The sequence below is a fragment of the Marmota monax genome, unplaced genomic scaffold (genome assembly GCF_021218885.2).
Source record: "Marmota monax isolate L192 unplaced genomic scaffold, Marmota_monax_Labrador192_F-V1.1 WCK01_AAM20220418_F8-fsc00084, whole genome shotgun sequence".
Taxonomy (NCBI): domain Eukaryota; kingdom Metazoa; phylum Chordata; class Mammalia; order Rodentia; family Sciuridae; genus Marmota; species Marmota monax.
In genome coordinates, this window is record NW_026694575.1 from 8,140,117 (window position 1) to 8,154,505 (window position 14,389).

Here is a 14,389-nt window from a genome sequence, read left to right on the forward strand (position 1 = left end):
AAGAACTTCCAAAGACTGACAACCTCCTGGAGCCAGGAGAGAGGCGTAGAAGACTCTCTCACAACCCGCAGGAGCCGCTCCCTCCAGGATCTTGATCATGACTTCCTGCCTCCAGAACGTCTAGACCGCGAACTTCTGCTGTTGAAGCCACCAGTTTTGACACCTTGTTCTGGCACCCAGAGGGAACTCATCTGAAATCCAAGGGATTCTTAATCTCCAGGTATTTTGTTTTGTGATTTGTTCTGGGCACCATCCACGTCCACATATACACATTCAAATCTTTGATATATGTTAGCGAATTCGTAAATATGACATGTCTTAAAAATAGGTTCCCAGAGAAACTCAGCTTCAAAAGCTGGGGATTTGTTCTCCAGCGATCTACTTCCAGGTGACATGTCAGAAATCATCTATATGTGATGTAGATGTACCATAGAGGTCCCTGGAGTGCAAATGAGACTGCTCCCCCCCCCAAAAAAAAAACCCATGAAGTTTTCACTGAATCATTCTAACTCTCAATCTATCTGTGGGAAAAGTCATTTAAAAGGGTAAGACATTGAAGTGCAAACAGAATATTTTCCCACTGAAAGGAAAATAATAGTGTAGCTTCTCTTTCTCCATCTCTCCCCCCTCCCTCCCTCCCTTCCCTCAGCTGAGTTCCTGTAACATGCCCAACCAACCCTGTGCAAGGTGCATGTGACAGTGTGTGGCATGGTCCATTAAAGATGTATGCATCCCTTCTATAGAGAGGAGTTGTTGCACAGAAGCTGATACTGAGCGGTGGGCAACATTTCCCAGAGTCCTTTGCATCCAGAAGAGGGTCATATGACTAAATTCTGGCCAATGGTATGTAAGAGGAAGTGACGTGTGCCATTTTCCCATCCGCCTGGTTCTTTTTTTTTTTTTCTAAAGAGAGAGAGAGAGAGAGAGAGAGAGAGAGAGAGAGAGAGAGAGAGAGAGAATTTTAATATTTATTTTTTAGTTTTCGGCAGACACAACATCTTTGTTTGTATGTGGTGCTGAGGATCGAACCTGGGCAGCACACATACCAGGCGAGCGCGCTACCGCTTGAGCCACATGCCCAGCCCCCGCCTGGTTCTTAATAATAAATTAGAAAACTTGGTCAGTGTAGCTGCAGATGCCTCACTTTGTTATGTCATTTTTAGTTGCAATGATTAGAAATCCATCAGGAGAAGGAAATCAAAAGGTCATAAGGTGGAAAGAGAAGTGGTTCATTATAACACTAGCTTTGGAAGGTACCAGGAGCCCAGGAGGTACTTCTGTAAGGTTGGGATAAAGCATTAAATAACACCAAGAAAGGCCATTCTCTTTCCTAAATTTCTATTCATTCTGACTACATTAAGGAGACAGCCTACATTTGGGTCTTTTTCTCTTAATGTATTTTTATATCTCTCTACCTTCAGCATGTCATGGTACCTAACTAGAATTCACAGTTTTAATTATCTTTATTTTCATCATGACCTCTAAGTATAGCACAGAGTATTAATTTTATATTTACAGACTTGATAGGAAGTTTCCTCTTTCAATAAAATGTTTTAAGCAAATATATTGGGTCAGTTTAAAGAAAAGCATTAAGTCAATACTAGTCCATGTGGTAGAAAGGACATGGCTAATGTAAAGGTAGTATTTAAATGTCCAAATATCACCTTTTGGAAAGGTCACTGGGAATAGATGCAGGGTGGGAAGATGCGGGGCTGTCTCGGAGGAGGCTTTCGGAGCCAGAGAGGAGAGAAAGGGAGTTTATGAAGCCCTCTAAGCTCTGTCTCTGTTTCCCGCTGGGCCTGTTGTCTTTGGTATCTCCTGGCAGGCTGTCTTTATCACAGTAAAAAATGGTCATTGACAGCTGTCAAATTTTATAGGCACTAGGGAGATGATTGATTGACAGGCTCTTAATCCCAATTTCACATTCCTTAAGAAGAGCATCATTGCCCCTGGGTAACGACGCCCTTCTGTGCTCCAGGCACCTGAATCTATGTAGGCAGGAGAGCACTGGGGTACACCACTTTCTGAGCTACACTATGTAGGTGGCATCAGGAGTAAACTGTGAGCTAAAAGGGGGTCTTGGCAAGCCAGAAAGGAAAAGAAAAGAAATGAATTTGACTTTAAAAAATGGAGTCGTTTCTTTCAATGAAGAATTACATCAAGAAAAATAATAAATAAATCATAGGCTGAGTAAACAAATAGTCTTGTTTCTCAGATCATCAGCAAATTATTAATGCCTGTGATACATAAAAACCCCTACAAATCAATTGAAAGAGAAAAGGACCCCGCAGGAAACGAGGTAAAGAAGATGAACAGTTGTTTCACAGAAGGGGACCCCAGTGGCCCAGTAATACACGAGGAGAGACTCAAGCCCACCAGGCACGAGGGGCAAAATCGTGAATGACAACGTGATGATTTATTCCCATTGGCATGACGGACGTTAGTGGGGTGGTTAATTTCAAGGACTGGTGCAGATGCAGGAAGACCAGAACATTCTTGCACTGAAGCAGGTGCATCAATGGGCAGGATCCTTCAGGAAGGTGGTCTTTAGCGAGGTTAGGCTGGCCCACGACACATGGCCCAGGTAGCCCACCTCTAGGTCTACTGCCCAGCCCAGTGCCCTCCAAGGTCTGCCAAGGAAATGTCCTGAGACAGTCACTGCTGGGCTCTGTGTGGAAATGGAGCAAAGTTTCTGCTGTCCTGGGTGCCCATCAGGAGGGCCAAGAACATATTAAATATGGTGCCCACACTGGGGAGCAGCTGGCAGGAGTCACACCCAAGGTGCATACACCGCTGCATGGGGAGATCTCTATGAGTCCAACAGGGAGACGCTGGACCAAGTGGTAATGCACATGGAAGTTAGAGAAGGGCCAGGACCCAAGGGAGAGAAGCAGGAGCCACAGGAGCTGACTCATGCACACTCTATGTGTACATGAAAATGCCCTGCACACCAATCCGGAGACTGACTTGGTTCGAACCCCACCTGTTTGAGGTTGTAGGAGACATACTAGTCTGGGTCACGAGGGTGGGTAGCAATGCTAATAAAGAACCAGGGAAGAGGAGAGGAATTTAAAATAAAGTCAGATGGAGCCAGGCAGACAAGCAGAGAGGGCCTGACCCCAAGCCTCGGCCGGATATGCAGCAGGGACAGGAGAGGGCTGGCCGAGGTCCTGGCTGGGTGCAGCTGGAAGAGTCTGGGTGGAGGAAGGTGAGGGTCAGAGCAGCCGGGGCGAAGCCAGGGGTCTGACGGCTCTGATGGGGGCAGCAAGGACGGGGCCTACCATGGGTGGAATGGAGGCTGGGAGAGGCTTCTGGAAGAAGCTTAGACACCTCAGTGGGCCCTGCTGTCCTTGTCAGGACGGAAAACCCAAAAGAGGCACCGTGTCTGAGGTGAAAACGCATCCCCTTCCCTTTGGTGGTCAGCACAGCTGAAATCCCTGGTGAGGCCGTGACGGAGAGCCCAGACGTTTGGACCCCAGAGTCCAGCAGATTTCCTGTCCAGCATCATGTTTGCAGCTCTGCTAACGTGGCCTTTAAGAAACGGTCAGGATGACAGTGAATGCATCTCTGGACTCAAGAAGAGAGCAGATAGTATTCATGTCCCAGTGAGGGTCAGGACTTGGGCAGATGGGGCTGAAGGAGAGGTTTTGAGATAGAAATGCTGAAGTTCACTTTTAAAATCTCTAAATTATAAACTGGGATTCTTGAGAGTGTGTCATCCTCTAACTCCAAACACAACAAGCATCAATGCTTCCGGGCTTTGTAACGTGATGCCAGGGTTCACTGAAGAAAACAGATCCCTGGGCCAGTGACAGAGCTGTCATTTCCCCCCTTCTCAGTTCACATGGGGGTGTCCACAGCAAGGACTGGGGCGGGGGCTGGAGGCTCCCAGTGGGGGCGGCGCATCCTGGGTGACATGCTGATCTCACCAAGGTCTTGAAGATCCTGGGAGCTGTGGAGGGGACGCTCAGTGGGGCAGAGGAAGGGCCAGCCTCCCTGCGGTGAGGCCTGGGTTCCAGTTCTGGGGCTCAGAGGCCTCAGATGGGCCTGCTGCCTCGGCCTCCCTGCAGCTCACGGGCCTCCCCCTTGTGAAAAAAGCTGGTTCAAAGACAGGGTCCTTGAGCTCTCCCCTCCAGCACCCTCTGCTCCTCCCGAGACCACCGTTTCTAAAACCATGTTCTAAAGCAGACACCCGCACACGGTGTCCTTGACAACCCCTTTCCCCGGGCCGGGTCTCCATGGCTCCCTCGTCACACATGATGGGACAGTGAGCTCCGCCTGGGCCTCACTTTGTGGGTGAAGAGTGAGACAGTGAGGCTCAGGAGGGGGCCAGTTTCTGGGCCACACAGCTGAGGAGCAGTGAGCAGCTGGGCCAGTCTCCCCCGTTATTGGTTCTTCTTAGTTATACCTGACAAAGGATCCATTCTGACATAATTATAAAAACATGGAAGACAATTTGTTCTCATTCAGTCCCCAGGACCTCCCCTTCCCCTCCCCGCTCCCTCCCTGGTCCCTCTACTCTGCTGCTCTTTCTGCAATTTATAGTTGTTTTTTTTTTTTAAGTTAGTGTGACAACCCCAGTTTTAATGCCCAAATCCCTGCTGTGTGTGGATGTGGTGTGAGGGTGTCCCCCAGGGGTTCCTGTGCTAGAAGCCTGGACTCAGTGTGGAAATGCTGAGAGTGTGGAACCTTCCAGCGGCAGGGCTTCCTGCAAGCTGTTAGATCATGGGGTGCAGCCCTTGGATGCAGGTCTCAGGGACCCTGCTAGTTCCCATGAGAGTGGCTTGTTACAATGGAGCCAACCTGGCCCCTCCTCTTCTCCTGGCCTCCTGTCTACACACACACACACACACACTCCTCTCACAATGCCACCTGCAGCGTAGTGAGTGATGTACCCAGGAGACCCTCAGTAAAGCCAGCCGGTATTGATACCATGCTCTTGGTCCTCCAAAGCTGTAAGCCAAATAAACCTCTTTTCTTTACATGTTATCTAGCTTCATGTATTTTGTTACAGCAACAGAAAATGGACTAATACAGTCTCACATCCCAGGAGACACTTTGGTCTGGGCAGCGCGTAGGAGGCTGGGCGACTTTGGAAGTTGTAGTCATAGAGACTTATCGCTCTTGTTAGATAAATATCTTTCTGTGCGCTCGGAGGTATCTTCCTCTCCCCACTCTTTCTGTTTTGTGTCCTATTCTCTACTCCCACTCCCACCTCCCAGAAATTATTGGAAACTCTTTTCATAATGTAGATTAGAATCAAAACAGAATGGCAAGGGCTTGGTGGTGGTTCCTCAAAGCACTCATTTCCCTCTTCCTTCCAGGCACATAGTCAGACTGCACTTTCCAAGCTCCAAAGCTGGACAGGTTTGGCCCAGTGACCAAGTTCTGGCCTGTGGCATATGGGAACACCACCTCTAGGCTGGGGCCATTAAGATCTCTCTCTCCTTCTTGCTCTTCCATCTCCTTCCTCCAGCTCCTTGGAGAAGGTTCTAAGAACACAGGGAGGTTGTTGCTATGACAGGGAAGGAGTCTGGGTCCCTCAGTCGCTGCTTAGCTGGGAGCTTCTGTTAAGAGGTGGTCCTCTGTGGGGTGCCCCTTTCTGCCCATGTCATGAGTAGAGGCTCTGAGGGCCTCTGCTCCCCACTAACAGCCTCGGGAGATAAAAAGGTGCCTACTTCTGGGGCAGAGGGCAGGTTTGCTTACTGCCTGTGGGCCCCACCCCAAGATCCAGGCTCCCCAGTCCACCAGGCTGACCCACAGTACACCCTCTGCCTGGGTCGTGCTGCCTGGCCACCCTGGGGGCTGGGGAGCAAGGAGACCGCCCTGGACATGATGCTTGTGGCCTGTGTCCCTGACGCAGGAGTGTTGTGCCTTCGGCCATCACTCATGGAATGGTGGCAGGCCAATGTACCAGCCTGCAAGTGGGGTGCAGCCTCTCCCAGTCCTGGACTCACTACTGTGATCACCAGTCCCAGTATTTAGCAAATCATCATAATGAAGAAGGTCGACTGTCCAAAGTGCCAGTCCTGCATGGGAGGATTTCCTGGGAGTGGTCCGCACAAAGGATCAGCAAGAACCCCCCCGGGGCCGGCTTCCTGTGCAGCCCTACTCTGGCCTGGGGCACACCTCATCCAGGGTAGAGGAGTTGAATGGTCTGGATCCAAATTCTGGCCTCCCCCCATGTCATGTTCAGTCCTGGCGGTGGCTTCTCATCCACTGGGCTTCTGAAGGAGCCCAGCAATCATTGGGCACATGGCCAGCTGGGTCAGTACCAGTCTCCTCCCACACCCCCTTCCTTCTGGTCTCTTCCCTGTGGAGGCCAGAGAGGCCAGGGCTGTGTGCAGGCAGCCCCGGGGCTTGGGGCCGCTCAGATGGAGGCATGGGGGATGCTGTGGGCATTGACGTGGGGAAGTCGGTCCATCTCTAGGAGGGAGAGAGCTGTGCCTTTCAGACTCTGAGGAAGAGCTCTCCATTCTCCATCCACGGCGTCAGCAGGTGGGGCAGCAACCATTTGGATTCAAGCAACAAATTCCACCAGAGGCTGTTCTGAGCAGGGCTTGAGGGCAAGGGCCCGTGTTTGGAGTCTGCATGAACCAGCTCCTGGGGGCCCTCCTGTTTCCTCCGTGCCAGCGCCAAGGCTGCATCTTCTGTCCTACGGGCACTTGCTCGTTTAGGTCAGAGCCAGCTCTGAGATCACCCGCAGATGTTATGGCTGCATTGCGTCTCCCTAGAAGGGACGCTAAAGTGAATTCACCATATCTGTAACTCGGGCTTTGACAGGTGGTCCAGTCAAGCCGAGGTAACGTGGTGTAACCTGCGGCATGACCGGTGCAGTTGTAGGAAGAGGGCCCGTGTGATGTCCCAGGCATGGCATCGGGAGGGCTCAGGTGACAGCGGAGGTAAGGACGGGAGTGTGGAGCTGCACACTGTGGAGTGACAGACTGCGGGCGGGTGCCCAGACCCATCCGGGGCAAGGAAGGCGTACCTGCTGGTCTCCAGGTATGTTTCTGCTGTTGGGAGCCCTCCAGGCTGTGGCGCTCTCTGCCGTGTCCCTGGGAAGTGAATCCCTTGCCCAGGTGGCCCCATGGAAGAGCACGAGGCTACTGAGTAAAAGAATGATGGGAGGAGCTGCCCACTGAGAAGGGAACTTCGGGCAGCGGCCGCTCTGCACCAGGCAGCCACGCCTGTGCTCAGCTGGGGGATACCCAGCAGTCACTCACTCATCAGACCACAGGAGAGTCTAGCAGGTGTGGAGACCCTTCCAGCAGGTGGCTTCAGGGGATGGACTGACAGACACTCACCATGAGGTTCCTGGATAGAGTGAGGCAGAGGACACCTCTGTCCAGATTAGCCCAGGTAGGCTCTCCTCTCTGCCATGCCTTCTCCTCTCTGCCCCACCCCAACCTTTTGTAACTCACTTATCACATCATGCATCACATGCTTCATGATGGCGTTTCTGTCAACCGTGTTGACTGGAAAGGAGTTGACCCTTATGTAAGGATGGTCCCCTTGAAGCCAGAATCAGTAGACAGATAGGCAGGGGTCAGATCCAGAGAATGGAGGGATTGAATGTTCATGAAGTTGTTATTTAATGTGTCCTGGGCTGCTCTGTCCTGCCCTTCCCCTTCAGCCCACCTGTTTCCCACCTTAGGCCATCCCCGCAGGCATTGCTGGGCCTGGTCAGGTGAGCAGGGAGGAGAGACAAGGGGCAGAGGGCAGGAGAATAAACGAAGCCTAGGACCTAAAAAAGGCAGGAGACCCTGGCTTCTTGGATACCAGGACACCAGCTATGGCCCCTTCTCCCTCCTGGGAGGGGTCTATGTGACCCCCTTTTTAAGTCAACCCCTCGGCGTGCTCCTCTAATGTCACACTTCAACATGGGAGGGAGCAGGACTCGTCACCCGTAACCACGGTATCAGCAGCATCCACTCCAGACTCGGGGTTTCGGCTGTCCTCGGCGATCTGTCAACGTGGGCCATCTGGTCATTCCGAGAACACCCACGGATCACATGAGTGTGGTGTGTCCCAGGTGTGAGGAGATGGACGTGAGAGGGCAGTCATGCTCTGAGGCTGTGTTCTAATGGAGAGGGCTGGAGGACAGCAAGTGACCACACACACAGGGGACGGCGGGGGCTAGAAGAGGACAGAAGCACCTGAGAGGACCGAGAGTCCTGGTGGGGCGGCTTCAGGTGGGGCACCCAGGCAGCCAGGAGCCAGGACAGAAGAGCCAAGTCCAGCGTCTCTGGCCAGCACTCGCAGTACATACAAGGGGGAGAGGGCACTCAGAGGCTGGGGGCAGCCAGGAGGTGGGGGACTCCACCCAGGGCGCACAGGGAGACCCCTGGGAGGTGAGGTCTGGGTGTGGGGGCTTGGACCCTGTGGGTCACCAAGGGAACTTTGGGGCTGAGGGACATGAGACATCCCTGAAGGATTCTGAGCAGAAGAGAGTGTCATGATCCAACCAGTTTAAAAGGATTGCTAGGTGGCCGTGGGCAGAGAAGGCTGGGGAGGGTGAAGAGGAGGTAAGTTAGGGGGACGTTACTGCAGTGCAGGGGACAATGGCCATGTGGTGATGGTTGGGTCCAGGGTTCAAGGAAGGAGAGCAACAAGAAAAAATAGTGGCACTCTGGGGACAATCTGTTCTGTGTAGCCACACGTGGCTTACTGCGTGTGTAACCATACCTGGGACTTGCGAGGTGGCTCCCAGGACCAGAGGAGAGGCGCCCGCAATGCCCTCTGCGGGCTGGACAGCTGGAACACCGCCAGCGGCTCTGTCCAAGGAGCTCAGAACTGGAGGAGCAGGGAGGCGGCCCAAGTGGAGGCTGGAGGCCTGGACACCCCTGGGGAGCTGCAGAGTCCCTGTGGACAGGCGGAGGGCCTGGATCTGGCGGCCAGGGCGATGGCAGCAGCAATAATTGCGCCCGCTCAAGAAGAATCCAGCTGGTGGGTGTGCACGCCCGTCTCTTCACCTTGAATCCCACCGCGGCCGCAGCCCACTGAATGGACGGTGCCGCCCATACTCGGGGCGGGGCTCCCCTGGTTGGCTGGACACACCCAGGAGTGTGCCATACGGGTTTTCCGGAGCCTCTCACTCTGGCTAGTCGACGCCTGGGTGAACCAGCCCTTTAAGGAAGGGATGCATTCTGAGAGACTGGGGTGTGATTCCTTCCTGGGAACAGAGGGGCGTGGTGAGCCTACAGAGGGCGTGGCGCCTGTCAATCACTCCACCTGGCTCACCTGCAACCAAGGGCGCAGGTAGCACAGGACCGCTGAGGCGCCTACTGGCGTTCCCTGGCAGCTGTTCACGCCGAGCTATAAAAGGTGGAAGGAGCCCTCTCTGGGGCAAGGATTCCAGTGCAGTAAGACGCGAGCCTCCCTCAGCCCTTGCTGACAACTACCGAGAATCACCGACGGAGCCTCATCGCACTGCTCCGCCTGCCGTGGGTGGCTGTGGGTGTTGCACACGCATTGCCACAAACGCGGGAGCAATGCGCTGCTCAGGGACGTGGGACGGCTGGCTGTGATGTCACCAGGCCATGGGTACTTTCCAGGTCCCTTGTGACCCATGGAACTGTCCCTGCATCTGCAGTCCATCGCTGGCCAGAATTGTCCCTCCGTGGTGAGTGGCTCCACTTAGATTTTGGACCAGCCCAGGACTGCTGAGAGCCTAGAGATGAGAGAAGGAGAGGGGAGGGGACACAGAGGTGCCAGTGCCCGCCCTCTCCTGGGCGCTGCCTGGGTGTCTTCTCCCTGCTGCTCTGGAGCTGCATAAGCCTCTTTGGGATTCCCCCTCCCTGGGGCTCACTTGGGAGGAGAGATTGAGCTCTCTCCTTAGGGGCACCCGGGGATGTCCTGAGGCTCCTCCAGTCTCCCTCATTCCCAGTCTGGGGGACGTCCAGTCTGATTTGAGGATGACGAGTGACAAAGGAAGAGGCTGGTTTGTGCTGCCTCCTGATTCTCCTAAGTATTCTAGAACGTGCTTTATGAGGATTTCCTTCCTCTAGGAATTTAGGAGATTGCCAGTGAAAAGCTGGGTAGAAGCTCCTTCTCTGTGCTCAGAGTCCCAGGTCCACCGGCTGGGTCAGCCAGAGCAGGGTCCAAGGAGCAGGAGGGAGGGACACACAGGGCTTGGGCAACAGCATGGGCGGGGTGAAGATCAGCCACAGTGGCCAGAGATCGTCCCCAACGCAGAGCAGGAAGGGGGTTTGTCTCCGTTACAGATGGCACCTCTAATGCGGTCATTTGAAGGTCACTGATGCCACGTGTTGAGCATGCAGGATTTGATGAACTGGACAAAGGCAAGCGTCTGGGACGTCATCCTCATGGCCAAGGTCACAGATGGCTCCAACAGCCCCAGGGTTCCTGTGCACTTTCACTTTTTAGTTTGGTGGACCAGCACTTGGTGCGAGACCCACCCTCTTAGCCAATTTCAAGCTGCCGGATACCAGAGTGTCAACCATAGGCCCCATGCCATAAAGCAGATCTCTGGAACTTTCTCGTCTTGCATTACTGAAACTTCATGCCCACTGAACAACTCCCTGTTTCCCCTGTCCCTGGCCTCTGTGGTGTAACCTGCTTGCAGGAAGTCTGACTGACTCAGAGACTTCCCACAGTGGGATGGTGCGTGCCTGCCCTCCTGGGTCTGGCTCCTTTCACATTAACACAACGTCCTCCAGGTTCATCCATGTTGTTGCAAAGGCCAGGGTGTCCTTCTCTTCATGGCTGCCTAATAGTCCATTGTTACATACACACATATGTGTGTGATAATGGTATATATTAATGGGGTACAGTGAGATATTTCACTGGGTGGAGGGATGAGGAAAATGTGGTACATACACCATGGACTATTATGCAGCACAGGCTGACCACATAGCAGTACCACCTCCTCCTCATTTCTTTATGCTTGGAGCCTTGAGCTCCTCCTAGCCTCATAAACTATACTAGGATGTCAGGAATCAGAACCAACCACTGTGATGGAGAGCACTGGAACTTACTCCCCACAGACTCTGCGTGGTGCCTGTTTCGCAGCCTCCCCTACTGCCTCCTTACCTCCCAGCATCACCACTGTGCACTCAGACGAGGTCTTCCTTCAGCACCTTCATCTACAGGAGCACCCAGGACTCGACTTCCTGTGTCTGATTTCACTTAACAGGATGTCCTCCCTTCCATCAATTTTGCTATAAACCACAGAGTTCGTTCTTCTCTGAGGTGGGATGTATGTCCATGGTGTATGCACCACGTTTTCCTCCTCCCTCCACCCACTGAGGGGTGCGAGGTTGGTCTGGGTATCAGCTTTTGTGAATAGTGCTGCAATTGTGGAATTTTCCACTAGGTGATTTAGGCCTGGAGTGAAGCCCGGGTTACAACTGTGGGAAGGAACCGTGGGGAAGGGAGACTGCTGCCGGTGGTGAGCAAGCAGAGGGACGTCCGTCCCCAGGGGACACAGCAGGGGAGGTGAGGAGTGCTGGGTGGGTGCTGGGGGTCTGAGAGGGCCTCTCTGTGCCCCACAGAAGGCTCTAGAATGCTGTTGACTGGAAGGAGGAAGGAGGAAGACGGGGCTCCTTCAGCCTGTGATGGTGGGGTGCGTTAGTGAGCACCCTCCTCCTCGGCCCATATTTCTCCAGAGTGACAGTCTCAGATTGCACGCAGGTCTTGTCAGAGCTGACAAAGGCCCACTTTGCTCTTCGTGGCCAGCACAATGGCCCTGTGGGTGGAAAGACCTGGCACAGGAGCGGATGTGGGTTCAGTATCAGGAAAGCTCCGGAACAATTAGTGCTGTGTGACATCCTCATAATAATGGTAGTTATGACAAAAATAGCCCTCAGCTTCCTTATGAGGTTGCTGTTTCCAAAGCACACACAGGCGACACCGGATTTGAGCCTGCTGCCCCCTGCAGACCATGTGCCTGTTTACCTGAAGGTCGGTGTCTATCCACAGGACCCTCGGGGCTGAACCGGACCCTCGGGGCTGAACCAAACCCCCAACCCAAATCCTGGGTCCCGGAAAGGACCTGGCCACTCTCTTCCCAAGTGAGGGTCCCAAGACACAGAGGAAGGCCAGGCTGGAGAGACTATTGTCAGAAGCCACTTGCTGTCCCTTCTACTTCCATTTGTTAGGAATGAATCACTGAGCCCAGTGGACACCCAGGGGAGAGAACTAAGTTCCAGCCTTTGAAGAGAGGGTTGAAGAATCCATGGGCATATTTTAAGCCCCACAGGGTGGAAGAGTAAGTCTCCTTGCTGGTGACAATAAGTTGTCCTGTCTAAAGGCCTGGGGTCCTCCTGCTGCCTTCAGAGGCTACCTCCACAGCCTCTGGGCTCATGTGACATTGTTAGTTCAGCCTCCAGGTGCCAAGTGGGGTCTCATCTGAGGGTGATGGGAATGTCCAGGATTGGGGATGAGCTGCACCTGACCTGGATTGGAGACATGGAATGGGGGGGGAGGGGCAGGGAGGGCCCTCAGTTGCTCAGATCACCAGCTGTCCCCAGCTCTTCTGTTGTCAGGGAACAGAGAGGTGCTCAGGAACTCAGCATCAGGAGTGCAGGTGTGTGTGTGTGTGTGTGTGTGTGTGTGTGTTTTGTGGGCAGCAGGTGAAGGCACTGGTGTTTCTGGGGATGTCCAGCCCTAGAGGCCCCTGGTCAGCCTGGGCTTCAGACTGTAGGTGGGACACACAGTCAGATAGAGATTTCAGCAAAAGTGTGACAGGTCACATTTAACCTTTAGGAAGAGCTTCTGGAGCTTGGAGAGTAGAGGGTGAGGCAGGGTCTGTGGGTGAGTCCAGGAGGCATGGCCAGGCCTGTCCTGAAGACGGAGAGAGGGCCTGTGAAGGGCTGTGGTGGGGGCTTGTCAGCTGGCTTGAGGCTGAAGAGGAAGGGAAGTATCCATGCTGACACCCCCGTGCCTGGTCGGGGTTGGTCCATCGTGAGCAGAGGCCCTGGGAGGGGCAGGAGCTAGTGGGGGGGGGGGGAGCCCAGCAGTGGCCCCTCAGGGACCTGCCTGTGGTCCAGCATGAGTGTGTCCCGGGGTGCTTGGCTCCATAGGGAGGGCGATGGGGGAGCGGGTCTGGGCTGTGTGCTGTGTGGCCTGGAGGACTGAGCCGTCTGAGCACAGATGGCGTTGGAACGCTGACCCTCCCGAGCCTCATTATCTGTAAGCTGGGGGTGTCGTCGTTTGAAGACGGGGAATACATGATGTATGCAGAGGACTCCAGCAATGGCTGGCACCTCTCAACCTCCTGGTACCAGGAGGCCAGGGAGTTGTGAAGAATATGGTCCCCCTGGGGAACCGGGGGCTGGCCCTCCCTGGAGCTAGGTTCTGGGTGTATCTGATCCCTGCCACAGCAGGCCCTGCTCCAGCTTGGAGCCTTACTGTGACTCACCAGGGCTGCCTTTGTTCTGACTGGCGCAGCCTGGCTCCGGAGGATGCAGATGTGGATGCTGTTGCCAGGCAACCGAGCTCAGCACTAATCCTCCGAGGCCTGTTTCACTCCGTCCTCCCGGAGCTGCTGACGGTGGTGGACTTGGAATGGGCTGTAACAATGAGGGGGTGTTTTGCGCAAGTCCCGGAGTGTGTCAGGGCCACACTGTGACCGTGATGGGGAGAAGGCAGCACCAGCAATGGCTCCCATGACGGAGGGCTTGTTCGGGGCCAGATCTGAATGTGGATCAGCTCCTGTCATTTTAATAGCAGCCCCAAGATGCATGCTCTAGATGACTCCTATTTTGCCAATGAGAAGCTCAGGGGTTAGGCGAAGGGGCTTATCCAAGCCCACCTAAGCTGGGGATTCGACCTAGCATCATCTGATTTCAGGGCTCAAGAGAGGAAAAGAAGTCGGGCTTTGATCTCCTCCTGCTTCATGCATCGTCCAGTCCAGTGCAATTCATTCTCAGCAAAGCAATCAGAAGGATGTCCAGGAAACAGATCAGGTCCCTGGCTCTGGCTCTAGCACCCCCACCCCGCTGCCCGCCTCCTCAGGGCAGCCTGTGCTCTTGACATGAAGCCGCACTGCTGTGCACGGCCCATGCTGTTCACCTGCCTTCCTGTTCTGCGTCCCTCCAAGTGTCCTGCTCTTGCTGGCCCCTGAGCAGGCCACTCCCAGTCCCTGGCCTTGGTAGCCCCTCCTCCTTGCTTCAAGTTTCTGCTCAGCACTGCAGCCCATCTGAGCCTCATTGAGGGCCATTTGCAGGTCCCCGTGGACGTCCCTCTCTGCCCTCTCACCTGACTCTCCTTTGCCAGGTGCTGAGATTCCATGTCCTGCTCACTGTCTCACCCACTCCAAACCCAGCCTGGTCCCAGCACACAAGAAAACCCCAGTGAAAACCTTTTGAATGAATGATGTCTGAGAAGTGGGTGGTTGAATCTGTGAAGCAAGCTTCCCGGGTCTTTG